Source organism: Salvelinus sp. IW2-2015, linkage group LG26, assembly GCF_002910315.2.
Source record: "Salvelinus sp. IW2-2015 linkage group LG26, ASM291031v2, whole genome shotgun sequence".
In the NCBI taxonomy this organism is placed as follows: domain Eukaryota; kingdom Metazoa; phylum Chordata; class Actinopteri; order Salmoniformes; family Salmonidae; genus Salvelinus; species Salvelinus sp. IW2-2015.
This window is the reverse complement of record NC_036866.1, coordinates 22,623,421-22,640,255: the sequence shown is the minus strand read 5'-3', so window position 1 is coordinate 22,640,255 and position 16,835 is coordinate 22,623,421. Positions and strand designations below refer to the sequence as shown.

General features: G+C 40.4%; 1 protein-coding gene and 1 long non-coding RNA gene across 3 annotated transcripts in view; both read right to left on the bottom strand.

The window, feature by feature from the left end:
• mctp2a (multiple C2 domains, transmembrane 2a) overlaps positions 1-16,835 on the bottom strand; it is a 919,923-nt gene that overhangs the window by 745,184 nt on the left and 157,904 nt on the right. The window lies entirely within an intron of this gene.
• On the bottom strand, positions 5,966-14,005 carry LOC111952436 (uncharacterized). Its single transcript, XR_002875734.1, has 4 exons — positions 13,923-14,005; positions 13,327-13,542; positions 8,940-9,005; positions 5,966-7,088 (listed from the first exon to the last, which is right to left on the bottom strand). It is a non-coding gene; the product is annotated as an uncharacterized lncRNA (long non-coding RNA).

Genomic DNA, 16,835 nt, shown 5'->3' with positions numbered 1-16,835 from the left:
TTATTAGGGCTTGCCATCTCTCACCGTCTGGAAGGCGTCGCGTCTCAGCTCTGCATAAAGAACCACCGCCACACTATTCAAAATCCTCTTTCTCTTTGGCTCAAAGAAAAAAGGCACAGATTTTTCCACAGAATTGCTTGTGTTGGTTTGTCAGATTGTGTCACCAAAGTGTCTCCTGGGAATGGGTTTGATGGCAATGTGCAATATCAAACTGAGATGCAAGATTCTGTTTTGTTTAATTCATCACAGCCATATCTACATTTGCGTTTTCCAAAATGACAAACTTGAACGTGTCCATGACTTACCTGATATAATCTCTGATTACCTCAAAACGAGGAGATATGCAATTTGCTTTTAGTATACTATTTACATGAATCCATGAACTATCAATATTACAATAATTTAGCTTTTGTGCGCTATCAACAAAAACTATCACAAAATCAACATTGTCCTGTGTGATAGCCATGTTGCCATCCAATGCCAAAACACATATGGATTAAAGGAAGACTATTTACATATTATATTTGTATTATCCCCAAACAATTGAGGCAATTGAGACTACTGAGGCACAAAAAAAAGTCACCCTGGCACACAAAATAAAAAGCCTCTTTAGAAGCACCAGGCGACAGTATTTGCAATATAAGGGGCATATAGTGCAGATAGTAAGTAATGTACTGTATGATTCACTACGTACAGTACCTACCTGGTTTACAGACTGTACACATAACTTATGATTGCTGTTTTGGTTAGCTGCTCTGAGAATATGATAACCACAATCACTCATCCTGAGGATAGGTTGGTAGGGGACAGTGAACACAATGCTGTACTGACTATGCTTACTTGCAGCACATTGTGCAATGTAGACCGCTTCAGTGGTTTGGTCTGAAGTAATGTTTATCATTACATTTTTTCATTTGACATAGCCTGTAATCATGGCAGGTGCTACTGATTACATTTGAGAGATTTCTCTCTTTTAACTCAAATGTTGCGAACTCAAATGCTGCTTGGGGGCCTGTCCAAACAGTAATTTCACTCCATTGTTCTGCTCTTAGAAATAAAGACTGAGTGTAGAGTATAAGAATTGGGATGATAGTACTGCTGCCTAATTATGTTAATTTACTTTTTTATTTATTTTTCCTCTTCTGCCAGCTGTTACATTTTTGAGAGACCAATCAAATCCAAAAGTAGATCGCCTTAGTCCAGCATTTAAAACCTTTCCTCATCAGGATTGGGTAATATAAAAAAGGGACGTTTGAGTATATCAAATGAGCCTATTTACCGTCTGATCTCATAGCGCCTTCTCTACCACAATATAGAATCCCTTTTGTTCTCCAAACAAATATACACTGGTACGGTCAATGGTGTTTCTATAGACTTCCCCAGTTGAATATATATTTTATTTCTCCTAATTCCCCAGGCCAAGATGACAGGCTGACAGGTTGTTGAAGGTCATTGGAGCTGTGGCTCCAGGTCCCTCTGGAGCCCAGGCGATGGCCAGGCAGCATCCCAAACGCTCCCGCCTGCTCCGGGCCACAACGGAGACAAGCCCACGGGGAGGCCATGTCCCTGTCTCCGTGGAGACGGGCAGGCCACGGCTCAGACTCACACCTTTCTGGTCAGCGCCTCCAAGTCTCAGAGGAGACCAGCCCAGCCCAGCAGCAGCAGTCACACACAACTTGTCCCCCCCCCCCCTCACCCTCTCTTTTTGTTGTCTTCTTTAATGCCAGTACAAGCACATAGTGAGACGCCCCACCTCCAGTCTGACCTTCCTGCCCTGGCAGCACTACCCCTGTGAGGCCTGCTGGGAACAGTGGTGAGATGTGAGATGAGACCTGCGAGTGTGGGCAGGGCCTGAGAGGGGATGGGACGCTCTGGGACAGCCCACGCTGTCTGTGGATCATGCTCCATTATGTTTGTATCGGGTGTGTGAATCCATGATTCCCAAATGCCGCCTCCTTAAAGATCTTTTCAATTCATTTCAAAATTGGCTGTTGCTGTGAGACAGGTTGGCCTAATTCAGTTCATTATCCCTGCTGATATACTGTATACCCCCACTTTCTGTTGGTATTCGTTTCATGTCTTTGTCTCTTATTACATCTACAATGTAATACTTTGACTGTGTTGTGTATCAAATACAGTATTGAAATGTGTTTACAATGACAGACCGCTTTCTTCAATCCATGTTCACAACAGTAGGCCTATTGATTTTGAGCAAGCCACGACTCTGTTCTTCTATGTCCTGATCTGAGAAATAAGTGTTAACCCCTTCATCCCTTTACCCCAGTGTGTCCTTACTGGAAGCCATATTGATTTGGTTTTTGGGAGCGTCCTCCCATTGCCCATGCCCTTTACCGCTGAGACTCATCTAATTGTTTATCTCTGGACACTTTCCTGTCTTCACTCCCTTCTGTCTCATTATGTGCCAAGATTTGACAAGTCAAGTCTCCCCACACTCTCAAATCTCGCTTTACAACATGTCGCTCGGCAGAACACTACAGATGGCTTGCTTCTCAGCAGACCCTCCCACATGGAACGCTACAAACATGACAACAGAAAACACTTGCTAAAATACACAAAGATCGACACATAACCACCCACTATGGACCTGACTACACACACGTCACAAAGACAAGCAAACACAACCAGATCCCCACACAGTAATTGCAGACACATTGATTCTACCATAAATGTGCTGACAAACGTTGAAGAACACTTGATACTTGAAAAGGAAAACTAGAAGGAGACCTTTAGTTAATGTTGGCAATACTGATATTGAAATAACAACACCACCAGCTACTAGCCAGAGCTACTTTGTTACATATTCTGAATGATATTATTCTCCACTTGTAACTGTCCAACTGTCTCTCACTAGGCACAAAGGGAACATCTGTGTTACAGGCTGAGTCTTTTGACTAGCGTTCTTATCCTTTCTTTTTTAATTTATTGTTTTCTCACCAGCATTCCAAACACTTTCAGGCCCAAGGAAGCCCTCGGTCAGTATATATCAGTGAGTTAACTGCACAGAAGAGGGCTAGATCAATAAGCACATTCTCCGAGAGGAGCCAGAGAGAGAAGAGTTGGAGGCAGGCGCTGGGGAGAGAGGCAGGGAGCAATCAGAGCTCTGTGGATCTGTGTAGCTTCAGGAGCAGATCGATGCTCTGACAGGAGCTCCGCTTTGTTCTCTCTCTCTGCTCAGATGTTACACGTGCTTTACATGATTGCTTAAAGGTTTTTGTTTGCCTACTTGCGTTTGTTTGTTTGTCATTTTTTGTTCTGTCTATTTAAACTATTCCCCCGTTGTCCATTTTGTTAGTAAGGTAGTGGACTAGGCCATGTCCGTGTATTTATCATTGAGTATGACTTACATAAATAACAGATATATAGATATTTAGATTGTGATCATTGTAAAAAACTGCAACACAATCTGCTATTCAAAATTTCAGGATATATAACATAATTCACTACATCACAATTAGCTGATTTCTGCATTCTCTCCACAACGATTCAACACAAGTTAATCCTGTTTGTAGAACTACGAGTTCTAAATATTGATGAACAATACCCAGGCTCTCTATATCTCAACAAGGGAGTAATGAGTCTCAAAAAGTGATTGACGCTTGTGTGTAAGTACCCACACAGAGAGGGCATCCTTGGGGTATATTCCAAATTGAAGGGCAGTTTTCTTCTGACTGGAATGGTCTTAGACATCCTTTGTAATCTTCTTAGTCTCAAGGAATTTTTCTTCATCATTATTCTGAATTCCCAACTGCTTATGCCATTTCTCACATGGACACCTAAACCAAGTTAAGCAGTTGCCTCTCCAAATAAGCTTCCCAAAATTACTCCTAATAAGAACTTGTGAGTGTAGGCTGCTCCTCTGAAAGGTGTTGACCGCAAAGGACAAGTAGGTGTCAATAGATCTGGCCATAGCGCCTATGGAACGTTGAAAAGCATGAGCTCCTTTCCAAGGCTTAATAAGACAGCACAGATGCGCCCTTGTCTCAGCATAGCTCTGTGTCTCATTGTACTTTGGCCTTCCAACCCGGCCAGCACAGGACCAGTATTGCTTTGGCCGCGTGAGAGGGTCTCATTAGGACAGGCAAAGGAAAAGCGGGGTCAAGGTACATAAAAGGTACCCCGAGCTAAGGAGCATGCCTCTAAGATGAGCTGGGAGCTCTACCACGTCCTAGTGCCACTCCTCTAGACCTCTGGCCCTCCCCGCCGTGACCTCCTATCGCCACCATTATTTGATGAAGCGGAGCATGATAATTATTTTGCGTGGATGGAGAAGGGGGCACAGTTTGAAAGGAGTGTGTCACTCTGAGGGAAAGGATAGCAGGGGATGACAGAAAAGAGAAAAAAATCTGAAAAAAGATCAAAAGCGGCCCTTTCACTTTTCAGGCTCCAAAGAGGAGGAGGAACAATAGGGCCTGGGGTCTCCTGTCCTCTCTGGCAATTAGACTCAGCTGATGAAGTGAAAGGGATGAATGGCAGGGTTCAAGGCCTTCTCTAGGATTCACACAACAGGGTGTGTTTTTACCGTTCTTCTCCTTTATCTTCATCTCCCTTCAGAGTGGCAGAAATGCAGCTGAAATATTTCCAAAATGAAGACAATGTGGTCCAAGGTGCCAAATCTTAATCATGAGGGCGATTGAGATGAGATTGAGGGGGTGTAAGAGTCTGTGATGAGGAATCTTTGCACATGACCAAAATCACACTTATTAGAAACTACTTTTGTTTCACATACACTTCTACAGGTTGATCTATCTGTTTAGGTAAATTAATAGCTTTTACTTAATTCTGGGTGGAAAGGTACAATACCTAAGTTTAAAGCAGCTGGTACTCACATGTGGCAAATTGTTAAGACGTGTGAATGTGTTGACTTATTTGGAGATATACTGTACCTGACAGAGGGAGGTGGCCAATTAAAAATCAATTTCATTACCATTTGATTGGATTTCTGCCTCTGTTTCAGATACAAAGTAGTGTTATTGTAACGTATAAGCCGGTATAAGCCAGTACATGTTTAAAACCTATAAATTAACTTATTTTAAACTTAAAATGAACAAATAAGCTAAAATATTGAAACAACACTGATGTATCCAACTGACTCTTTTTGACCTTTACTCCAGCTCTTCAGTATCTTTCTACTCTACTTAATGTGACCCAAACTCAATTTAGCATGAGGGAACTTTTCTCCACCCCCCTCGGCCTGTTTTCTCAGCCATTGTTAATACAGTATATGGCGGTAAATGGCCCCAGAAGCCCAAACCATGCCGCCACACTGCACTAAAACCTTAAGATGCTTAGTAATATTCTTTAATCTGGCCCACTGATGTGTTTAAAGAAGCGATTCAGCTTTTCCAAACTTTGAGGGTTCAAAGTCTCAGAAGCATGGTGTCAGAATGCCAATGAGCTAAATAAAGAGTAGCCAAAATGGGCTTTGGGGGATTTGAAACTTAGGCCCCTTGAATCCCTTTGATCTAAACAGAATTACGGCCAAAATAATGCAGAATATCACATGCCAGGCACTGGGATTCTGCCAAAATGTTCTCTATTTGGCATGTAGAATACAACGTTCCAGGTTCAATATGGAATGGTCAATATGAACTACATGTGGATTTCATCTAAATTGGATAGTTTGAGGTTCTTTGGAGAGAATATTCTTATGAGATTAGAGGATGGCCCATCTGAATGTTGTTGTATTGACCATCTCTAAATGAAACCTCCCACTGTTCTTTCATTCCCAAGACCTCCATGTGAAAATACATGTCCTTTCAGATGGGCAAGTTGTCCTGGTGCTGGTTTTGGCATCTTCATTTATGACCTTCTCCCCAATCTTAATGCAATATCAAAGTCTTGCTAACATTATCTCAGATGGATAAATCACAAAAATAACCCCATTCCTGTCATACACAGTTAAGGAATCATACAATTAAAAACAGCTATGCACCAAGGGTAATACAATTAATTTCTGCTCTTTCTATCATACATTAGCATATGTGCCATAATATAAACATTTAAATGAGCTAATAATCAAATATGGCATTAATTAAAACCATCCATTATAATGGCTTTTTATATTGTTATTGAAGCATTGATGATACCTAATTATCTGACTGTCAATGACATGAAACACTCAGGGACAGCAATATCAACAACTGATTACAGTTAGTAACAGAGGCACATATAATGTTAAAGTCAACATAGCAGAGTGAAATAATATCAAATGTTTTGAAGGACTACATATTTCAACTAGAATTGTGATGCCACTTCACCTTTTGTTATATGTAGGAGGAAATTAATATAATGTGCTTTGCAATTAAAAATATCAACTTAAAAGTTTATATATGATTCCATACACTTTTTGCTCACACAATTGAGAGTGAAAATGACAAACTTTTATAATTCAATCTCTAATTACCATAATTCAACACACTAATCTCTTTGCCAAGCCACAGAAATTAGGGTGTTCACTACGGTCAGGGAACCAGATTATTACCCCCCGGCCCAAACACGTCACATTGCTTTTCTAGGGCAAAGCAAACTCCCAGAGCAAAAGTTTGACAGAGTTTTTAAGGACAATCAAATGTGAATGGACTTAATTCCAGATACAATATACTCCTGTCATATACAGCAGCTTGTCAAAGTACTTTCAAATAACTCAACAACAGGATGCCTGGAAAGGTCAACACATTATAGCCAMAAACTTTAGCAGGTGTCATGAGAATTGACTTTTCTTCAGAACAGCATTTGTATATGTGAAGAAAATAATCACTGGTTTCCTTTTTTACATGATTTTCAAACTTGACAAATATGCACCATGTTAAAATCCACAGATAATGAACAAAAAGCCAGGACTCAATATTCAGTTTAGTAACAAAGGGACGGATCAATTACAATACTGCTAAAGAAAAGGGGAGTACGGACTTGCCAGATAATGTCCATCTTGTTTTAATTGTCCACATATTTTTATTTTTCTAGGCGACATGGCCATTACTTCACAGTCACCACTTATCGGAAGAATCTCACAGGATTAATGGTTTCACTTCTGCTTGTAAGAAATGTTTAAATTGTCCGGATTATCACTGCAAGAAAAAAAGAATGGTTATTTGTCATTGTGTTAAGCAGTGAGAGTGAGTAATGTAACAAAACACTGAGTTAAGCACACTACTAACCCTTCAGGGGAATGCAGCCAGGTTGAATGGGATACACATGTCAGACAGGCTATGCATAAAGCTGTGACTTCTCTTGCCTATCATGTCAAACGTTTAGGCTATAACTTTCCGGAGACGTTCACAGAACATATTGTGTTGAATGTTGAGTCTGATTGTTAGCTATAGTTAGTTCAACGTATGTGGCAAGAAGCTAAGTAACATGATGGGAAGTCTTAAGTTGATTGATTTCTCAGGCAGATAATAAATACCGTTCCGGTCCAAGGTAAAATTGATGGTCTGGATTGAATTTGAGACTCCCCTCCACAACAAAGACAGTCAATAGTACAGTATGCTGKTTGAATAACCACAATACACACTTGCAAAAACAATTAAGATATTCAAGAAGTTATACAGTATGTTTTACAATCCACAAAAAGCACAATGTGTGTCTATAATTTTAGCAATAATGCTTCATTACTTAGCTAAACTAACAGAGGTATTTACAAAGAAAAGCTATCAACAGCATTTAACTTAATGGTSTGTGTTTTAAAAGTAAGCCAATATCCATTCATACAGTATGTGAGAAATAGCCTATTCCTACCCATATCATAATAGCGCTTGTACTATTGTGACTACTACTGTAGAACACGGTTGACACAGGTCTTTTCTGGTTGATTCAACATGAGCACCCCTCCAGTGCTCTCAGGACCATGGTGTCCACAACTTCCCCTCCTTACCTTTAAGTCAACAACTGATCTAGACCTGGGAAACTAGAGGAGTGGACCCTTGAGCCAATCAATATCTTTACTCGATAAAATAAGTGTCAAGAAGAAACGCAAACAGACACTACATCTGTCAGAGGCTAGAATAGTACATCCATTATATAAGAAGTCTGGATTACTGAAACCTTGTCTTTATCTTATCAAAAACCTCACTACAGTCTCATGAAAAATGTTCAGTGACTATCTCAAAAGAAAGTACAKCTATATTAAAATCAGAGTAAATTAGTGTATATATTTTTAAAATATATTCTGATATGTGATTTATGATTAGAAAAGTAGCTATGTAGTATCAAGTTTTTATTTATATTAAATTCAACAACCGTAGCCCCCACATTTCACGGATAGGGCTGGAGTTCCGGAAGGCAGATTTTTCCTATGGCAGAGTCTCTATACATTTGTACCGCCAAGGTACCGGCATTTACCTCTCCCTTTAATCTACTACATTATTTTTCTTGTCTGTCTCTTTCCTAGTATCTATTAGCCACTCTCCACTATCTGTTTGTGCTGTATTTTTTCTCCTTTTTTCCCATGAATGTTTTATATATTGGTGGAGAATGATTGTTCACTGCAATGAGGCCGGCCCCAGCCTCAGTAAGACAAATTGCTCCAGAACGCCTAAATGGCAGTCAATGATAACTCACTGTAAGGAGAGTAAGTGACTTCCAATGGAGTGGATGGGGGACGGAGAGTAATGGCAGAGCACAGGTGAAAAATAGATGTTTGGCTCTGTGTAATTACTCCATTAGGGGGCTCTCTGTTAATTTACCAAACCACAGCAAGTGTTTTTACAGCATCCAGGAAAAAAGTACTGCGACTGGACCAAGAGGAGTCCCACAAGTCTTAACAACACCCTATCAAAACAGACTCTATGAAGTGTTAACTAATGGCCAAATATGCACTCTATGTATGGTCTAATAGCACAAACAACAGCTACTCCACAGTTAAGTACACTCATAGATGTAAAGATAAAGTTAATTTATTGACTTGACCAATGAATTACCTGCAGTATGGCTGCACATGTTCAGACAGCTTTAACCTCCACATCGCCCGCTGTTGAACGGATCAGCTGTGAAACATTCAAATCAAGGTTAGCTATAAAAATGGACAAATGAAAAACTGTCCATTAGATATCAGCACCCCCGCCCTGCCCATTCCCAGACAAACATAATGATCACCATTTTTTTTTTACCGTTTGGTGTCAGGCAGCAATACAGCCTGTAGCAAACTAGACAAAGGAACATGAAAAAATGCTGCAATATGGTCTTAAGAGTTTTGTCTGACCATACAATCTGCTTTGTTAAGTCAACTTTAAAAACACTGCTAAGAGCGGTGCCCACAGCTTTATCACTGAATCTCAGATTGACCTTGGACTCGTCTCTTACAGTACTTCCCATCTGTTAGGGTCCCATCCCGGGATACATCCCGACAGGCTTGGGCTTTAAACCTGCTTTGCTTTCTTTCAGCTATCAAACCTTGATAGGGGGCTATCTTATTGGTATACTGGGTGAAGTACTGCAAGCGCAAAGGAGTTTCAGTCTGGGAACTTATTCAGAGTGTGAAATCTTGACCATTTTTCTATAATATGGCTGGGGACGACTATGTGGTCCAATGCTAATCCTTCACAAGCTATGTACTTTGTAGAAAGGAGTGTTACTGTTTCCCGACTTGTCGCATGTTTCAAACTTGTGTAACTGATTTGCAGGTAATGAACATTACTAAAGAGTGAAGGCTATGTGTGTGAGAGAGAGAGGGAAAAACATTATAGAAATATAGACAGAAGTGAGGAGACATTTGCTTTGTTGAACACCATATCATATTGTGCTGTGAGGGTCTATCAACACATTATATCTTACAATACATCTGTGACTACATTGATGATGCTGAATATACTTTATAAACTAGGCTATAAAAGCTGTAAAGTACACTATAATAATAGCAATTCTAATCAAGGTTCACATTACAGTGTGTCTTATATGCCTACATTATAGTGCCATATTCCTGCATTGTATGTGCTTCCATGCGCACGCGCTTATAATTCACAAACAAGGCCGAACCTGGACCGTGTTAAGGCCACCCCAGAACAGACAGTAGGAAAAATGAATGACCCACTATTTGAAATAATAGATTGTAATGTGTTGTGTGTATTGGTGCATTGACTTACTGTGTGACTGTGTCGGAGGTAGGTAGGTGTATGAATCGCTAACAACTCATACACAGAGTTATCTCCACCCTGACACCATGTTAAAAAATGTTTTACAGTGCCCTGATGAATCATGCATTTCTTGTTTATAAAGTCTTGTATGCAATGCTTAATTTGTATACTCGACATAAGCATGGTATGTGGGTTTCACCTACCTGTAGTTTCATTTTAAATAACTGTTGTTCACTCTCCCGATCATTGTTCAACTGTTCAACACATACATGACACCGTGCATTTGCTAAAGGAAGGATTCAAGCTTCCAACTCTCCTTCACGCGCATGTCTAACTTAAAAATGCGGACTACGGCGCCGCTCAGTGGACATAACTGTACAGTCAGGTCCATCAACATGATTTCCTACTGTTCGGCGCTGATGATTTTGGACATTTTTCCGTGTTGTCAATAATGACTTTAATGATCTGCAAATTGATTTATAGTCGAAAAACTGAAACATCATTGCCTACTCAGTAAGACTACTGGGATATTATGGTTCAGGTTTATGTTTTTTATGTTCAGTGGATTTACTTTTGAAGGCCTAAATAATATTATTGTAGTTTCAAAAAAACATTCACGGAGGATAGTTCTGCAGCCTCGCAAGCAACAACGTAAGTAGCCTAATATTACGTATTTTCTTGTTTTATATTGCACATTTGACGAAGGCTACAGTGGATTGCTACATAACTTGACACTAACCAGAGTAGCCTACTACATTCCAAAAAGTGTTATACAAATAATGTAATGTGCAATTTATAATTTAAATAAAGTTATTAAAGGTATGCTTGACAGTTTATAGGTAAGCCGTAACTTCTTATATGTCTTAACCCAACATGTTAATTGTCAACACTCATTCATAATATTTAAATTCATACATATATTTTCGTTTGGTGATATTGGCCATATTCACATTGTAATCTATCCAATTTTGCACCTGACCCTTTGTTATTCACATAGCTCTTGTGGTGTGTGGTGTATGTGTTGTGTGTGTGTGTGTGTGGTTGTGTTGTGTGGTGTGTGTGTGTGTGTGTGTGTGTGTGTGTGTGTGTGTGTGTGTGTGTGTGTGTGTGTGTGTTGTGTTGTGTGTGTGTGTGTGTGGTGTTGTTGTGTGTTGAAATAATAATACACTTATATTACAAGTATCAGCACAGCAGCCATATTTTCATAGTATCAGAAGCCTTGTTTGAATCCACACGTATCTTCAGAAAAGGATCCTATGTGTGCATAGTGCAGTATTTTATGAGTGCAAACCCCCAATGTGGAACAGTGTGTGTTCTGACCTGTTTAAAAAGCAAGGTTTACCTTGGTTAGTTTTGATTGATTAATTAATAACAGATCATTGAGCATGCATGCTGAGATCTAACTGAGGCCTGGCCCATGACAGAGTACGGGTTAGGCTGCTGCCTTGCTCTGGGTGTAATTGTGTGTGGCTAGGTGGCCTCCTGCACTGCAAGGGAGGGAGAGAGCCTGCCTCCTGCTCTCTGGAGCAGCCTGCCACAAAATGCTTGCAAGCACCTCCCTATGCTAACACCTAACTACAGAGAACAGAGAAAGACTGCAAACACTCAATGGTTTCTCTCGCCATGTGGAATTGTGAAGGAACCATCGCATTAGGTAACACTGTACATGTATAAATTAAATAGTCTGCTTTTCGTGAAAGTTTTTTGTGTCCTGAAAATAGTAATACTCCTCAAATATAATTTTGACAATTGGTTGGACTTAAAACATATCCTTATTTTGTAACCATTTACACCTTTATGTTCTAGTAAATTGGTATTTTCCATTTTATATAAGCCATTGTTTGCTCTAATATAATTCTGTCACAGTTGAATTGTCTTTAGATTAAACATCTGTTTCCTTACAAGGTGCATGATTTGTTGTCCCATATCCTCCACTACCACAACTGGTTAGCCTGCATTGGTAACCTTTTGTGCACAAGCAACAAACGAGTTCACAGCGTCTGTGGTCTAGGCTTCTCCGGGTTTCCGTTGCAATAGATGGGCTACCCTTTATCTCATGCTAATGTAGCACAGAAAAGATATCTGCCTTTAAAGACATGACAGTCTGTTAAAAAAGGCTTTGCCTAGCATTTGAAGTCATAAAAGTGACAGAAGACTTCAAGAGGAAGACCCCAGACTGGCAGTCTTTAAGATGAGTGAGAGGAGAACAGGCGACATGCTTTTTCTTCCCATCCAGAGGAATATTCTGTGGCCAAGCTTGATTATTAGAGATGAAGGACAGGCTGAGAGGATGTGGAATTGTTAAGTCCTTGAATCCTTTCACCAAAGCCTTCCATAGTAACATTATTCTGCTCTTCGTTTCTACAGTATGCAGTTGAAGGTGCATCCTTGTCCTTGATATATTTTTTTCTTTTCAGGATTAGCTCAACTTGAGATGCATTCAGACTGATTATACGAATGGAAAAATAATACATACGATTTGATATCAACCACCCAACTCATCAGAATTATTTATTATTTTCAACTTTAAGGTGATGAACTATATAGACGTAAAAGCAAATAACAAAATTGTCATTCTCCACACAAAGATATTAATATCTTATACACTAACACATGACACTACATTTCTGTCTTAACTCAAAAGCAACTTACTGAATGATATTTGGAATTATATTGCATCTCAGTGTACTATTTGTGAGCGCTGGGTGCAATCTGTGCCATAAACCAGCTTTGTGGTGTTATGTGACACCCTGAGCTTGGATTCAGGACCTCTGCACCCTGAATGTTGCCTGCCACTAAAACCCTCCACGTGAAAAGCTGTGTTTCATTTGTAGCTCTGCTATCCATTATTGTCAGCATATTTGATAAGTCCTAAACCCTAAAATGAGTCCCAAATGATTTCAGACTAGACTGAATATTGCACGGCAGGAGGCTGAAAATGAGACCTTCCCTCAAGAGAGTGCCTGCAGCGTGTTCTACATGGTGCAGAAACTGGGAGGTTTCATGTTGCGTGAAAACACACTCTTTGACCATGCAATTATATATTTATTAACAACTCGTAGTTGTTGTTAGTTGTAAAAAATAAAAAAAATAAAAAAAGAGGGAGGGAGGAGATGTAAAACTGCAGTGAAAATAAGGGTGGCCTTGTAGTTTTGTGTGAGGAAAGATTAGTAACAGAGCCGACATCAAAGTGCAGACCGTAATCAGTGACTCATAAAATAAGGAGTTTTCTCACCCTCTCAGAAGCAGGCACACAGCACAGGGAAACTGAGTCGTACAGCTCAGAGTCACAGGCGTAGTATGAGAGCGGCATCAGGTTCAGTAGAGGAAGCTGGCACAGATTGATTCTTGAACTGTCAATACTGCTGGAAATCAGATCCCAGTGGTTGGAGATTAGCCTCCAGCAGTGGCTGTGATGTCGCACATGATGCCATAGGTGTGTTAAGTCACACTGCAGACAAGAAAACAACACGTGTGATTATTTTACTTGGGAAAGTGAAACAGACATATTTCAGTGTTTCTATTTAATTGATGGACATATTGGTGCCCAGTATAGGTATCACAGTATGGTCTTTCAACTCTGGGATAAAATCCAGGATTTAACAAAATCATAGCTTGACATTTGAAGTCATCTCCCCAAAATATGGTATATTCTTAAAATGCAGTTATCATTAGGCACTAACATTTACCATATAGAGCTTTAGATTGATTTAACTTTATTCTACAAGGTTGAGCCAACGACATAATTTTCTCCCAAAAGTAAAGATTTCAACCGGGAAAAGTCAAACAACAAAGCATGACTTAATCATGGAAACTTCAACAGACTCTGACCTTTGGGAGGGATCCATATCTCTTATTCTAGAAGAAACGATGACAATGGCAAGCAGTTGTGTGTCCTTTGTGTTTTGTGGAGATATTGAGTGTTTGAAGTGTTAACACTGACACTAAGCCTCTGGGGGCGAACGGGTGAAGGGGGCGTGTCACACAATGGGATGGGACTTGGATCTTTGCTTCCAGTCCTCTGACCTCTCACCCTGGCTGGTTTTCAGGGTTGCAGTAGCCTGAGTCCTTGGGGCCAGTGTCTGCTTTGATCACATCATGAATTTGCTCGCATAAAGTATTACTTAGTATATAATAAGAGGCACACACACTGAAAATGCTCTAATACATACAGTATATACTGTATTACCACAAATTATAACAACTGAAATACTTGTTTTATGTTAATTGTATAATAGTTCTGATCATGTAAATAGAATATGTCATCAGAATTTAGATTAAGATACCTAGAACTACAGAATGTAAGAACTACAGATACAGTATACGTTTTTGGGAAGATTTTCAATTTTCTCCTTGCCTCTCAGTAAGGCTTATTTTTAGCTGTATAGAGACCCAAATGTCTTGGCAAACCAGTGAACATTCCTTGTCATGGAAATGACCTTTGTAAATGATTATTAGAACTTTGGATGACCATGTTTTTGCATAATCCTTCTATATTTTATGCCTCCAGTCTCCAATGATCCATTGAGGCCACACATAAAACAGTGGGCCATCTGCACCTGGAGCATGGCTATCAGCTGTATTTTTTTCTCTCTTTGGTTTAGCTTTTTCCTGCTTGTGTGTAGCCTGACCCTGCACTTCCCTTTTCAGGCTACAGAAGCCAAACCAAAGGGAGCTTTCAAAGGGGACTGTCTGCTCGAATCAAGTCAGGGGCCTTTTTAGAATCGGTTCAGAGATCATAGCAAGTTGAAGTCGAGGAAGAGGATGACCCTCTCCTCCAGGCTTGATGGGATCTTGGCCCAGTCAAACCCAGCAGGGCTCAGTCTCTGGACAGCTCCGTCTCTGCAGGCTTTGACTCTGTGATAGTGGGAATGAAAGAGGGCACCAAGAGAGCAGCAGTTCTGATGTGTCAGGCTCAATGTCCTGGCAGTCTCACAGAGCAAACTGGGCAAAGCAAAGGACACAGCCAGCAGGCACGGGGCCAGAACAAGACCCCAAGATTGTGCGACATGTCATCTAATGGCTGTCCTTTTGTTTTAAGTTTATGCATCCAGGATGAGTTGGGGCCAATGATGAAGGTCAGCGTTCATGAGACAAAGAGGAAGTCCTGAACCGGATATACAGTATATGCAGTACAGCATAACAGATATGTCAAAGATGCATAGTTCAGAGTACAGGTCACATATGGATGAATGTCATTGTACTCATGTCAAGTTGCATATGGGATAATCAGAGTCTTATGATTTCTTATTTTAATTTCTATTTAGTTGATTAGTTGTCATACCAAACTCCTTGAATCCTTCTCTTTGGTGGTGACCATGCTGTAAACTGCACTCAAAGAGACTGATTTGGTTTTCAAGTGTATGTTGTGTACAGCAACTGAGCATTTGGCTGCAGTCCCACACTTTATTGGTGTGTAGATTAAGCATATCAAAGGCTGGGGACTCCAGGTTTTTACTCACTGTAAATGTTTCTGCAGGTTGTGATGGTAGGGAGCTAACAGACGTCTTGTTGACTCACAGGATTATTCCCTCTGTGTTTCTGACCCTGCCCTGCTTGACTTGGGTTCCCCCTACCCCCCGAGATCCCTGCATTCATTAAGATTACGTATTTACTTAAAGCCCTGCGTCTCTTTACATAATGGCTAGTAGGTTTCGTGGAATGGCACTGTGTGTTTCAAGTGCTCAGCGGTGGGGAGAGGACTGAATTTTAAACATGGTGTGCCTCGCCTTGCCTCGGCGTTGACCTTGCTCAAAAAGCCCAGTGATCTCATTCTTCGCTTCAGTAGAATGCTGCTGATTCTCTCTGTTGCACTGTTACTCCTGTTAGAAAGGAGCTCTGTGTTGGCTGACAATGGCATATCACTGCAGGCAACTCTCTCTCTCTGTCTCTGTATGTTCAACGAAATAAGAGGGAAGGAAAATGGCTAATTTCATAATGCTTTGATATGGAGATGTAGACTGACCTGTTTAAGTACTTCAAAGAGAGAAATTAACCACAGGAGAACATAATCCAACTGTATTTTGAAAATCATAGACCGAAAATATGAGGGCGAGGCGAGGAGGGGGGGTAGGATTCCTTCTTTAACTGTGGCAGTCTATCCCTATGGTTATTAGCAAAGACGGGGCATAATGTGTATGGTTGCTGCTGTGCTATTCACATTTGGATGCAGATAAGTATTGACAGTGATGGTCTAAATCCTAAAGAACATTTCATACTGTAGCTGACTCAGCTAATTGAYTGACTGTCAGTGACTGACATAACAAGAGAAAAACTGCTGATGCACGTGGGTGAAGTCGTTTTTTGGGGGCAGCAGACTCTTTTTGTTGCATCACACCCAGAGAGGAAGTCCGCCTTGTGTAGTGTATATCCACTAGGGGCTTGGGGAGCCAGAGTAGCTGACCGAGCAAGAGGGGCCGAGGCACTCTTTTTAATTAGCTAGCTACGACATTTGAACTTCCGGATCCGGTGTTATATACCTGTTTACAAATGCTAGATATATGTCAGGCTAGTCTGATGATTTACTACTACTTTTTAGCCACATTAGCAAGTATGTCTCTTTTTGAATTGCAATTGCTGGAGCTTTAACAGCAGGAGTTTGAACTGCTATCTCTACTCAGGAGTAGAATAATAAAAAGAGAGAAAATGCAAGTTCGTCCACTGAACATTACAAGGAGAATAGAGAATACACATCTCTTGTCCAACCTATGTGAAGCATTGATGAGGAAAGACATTTCAATACTT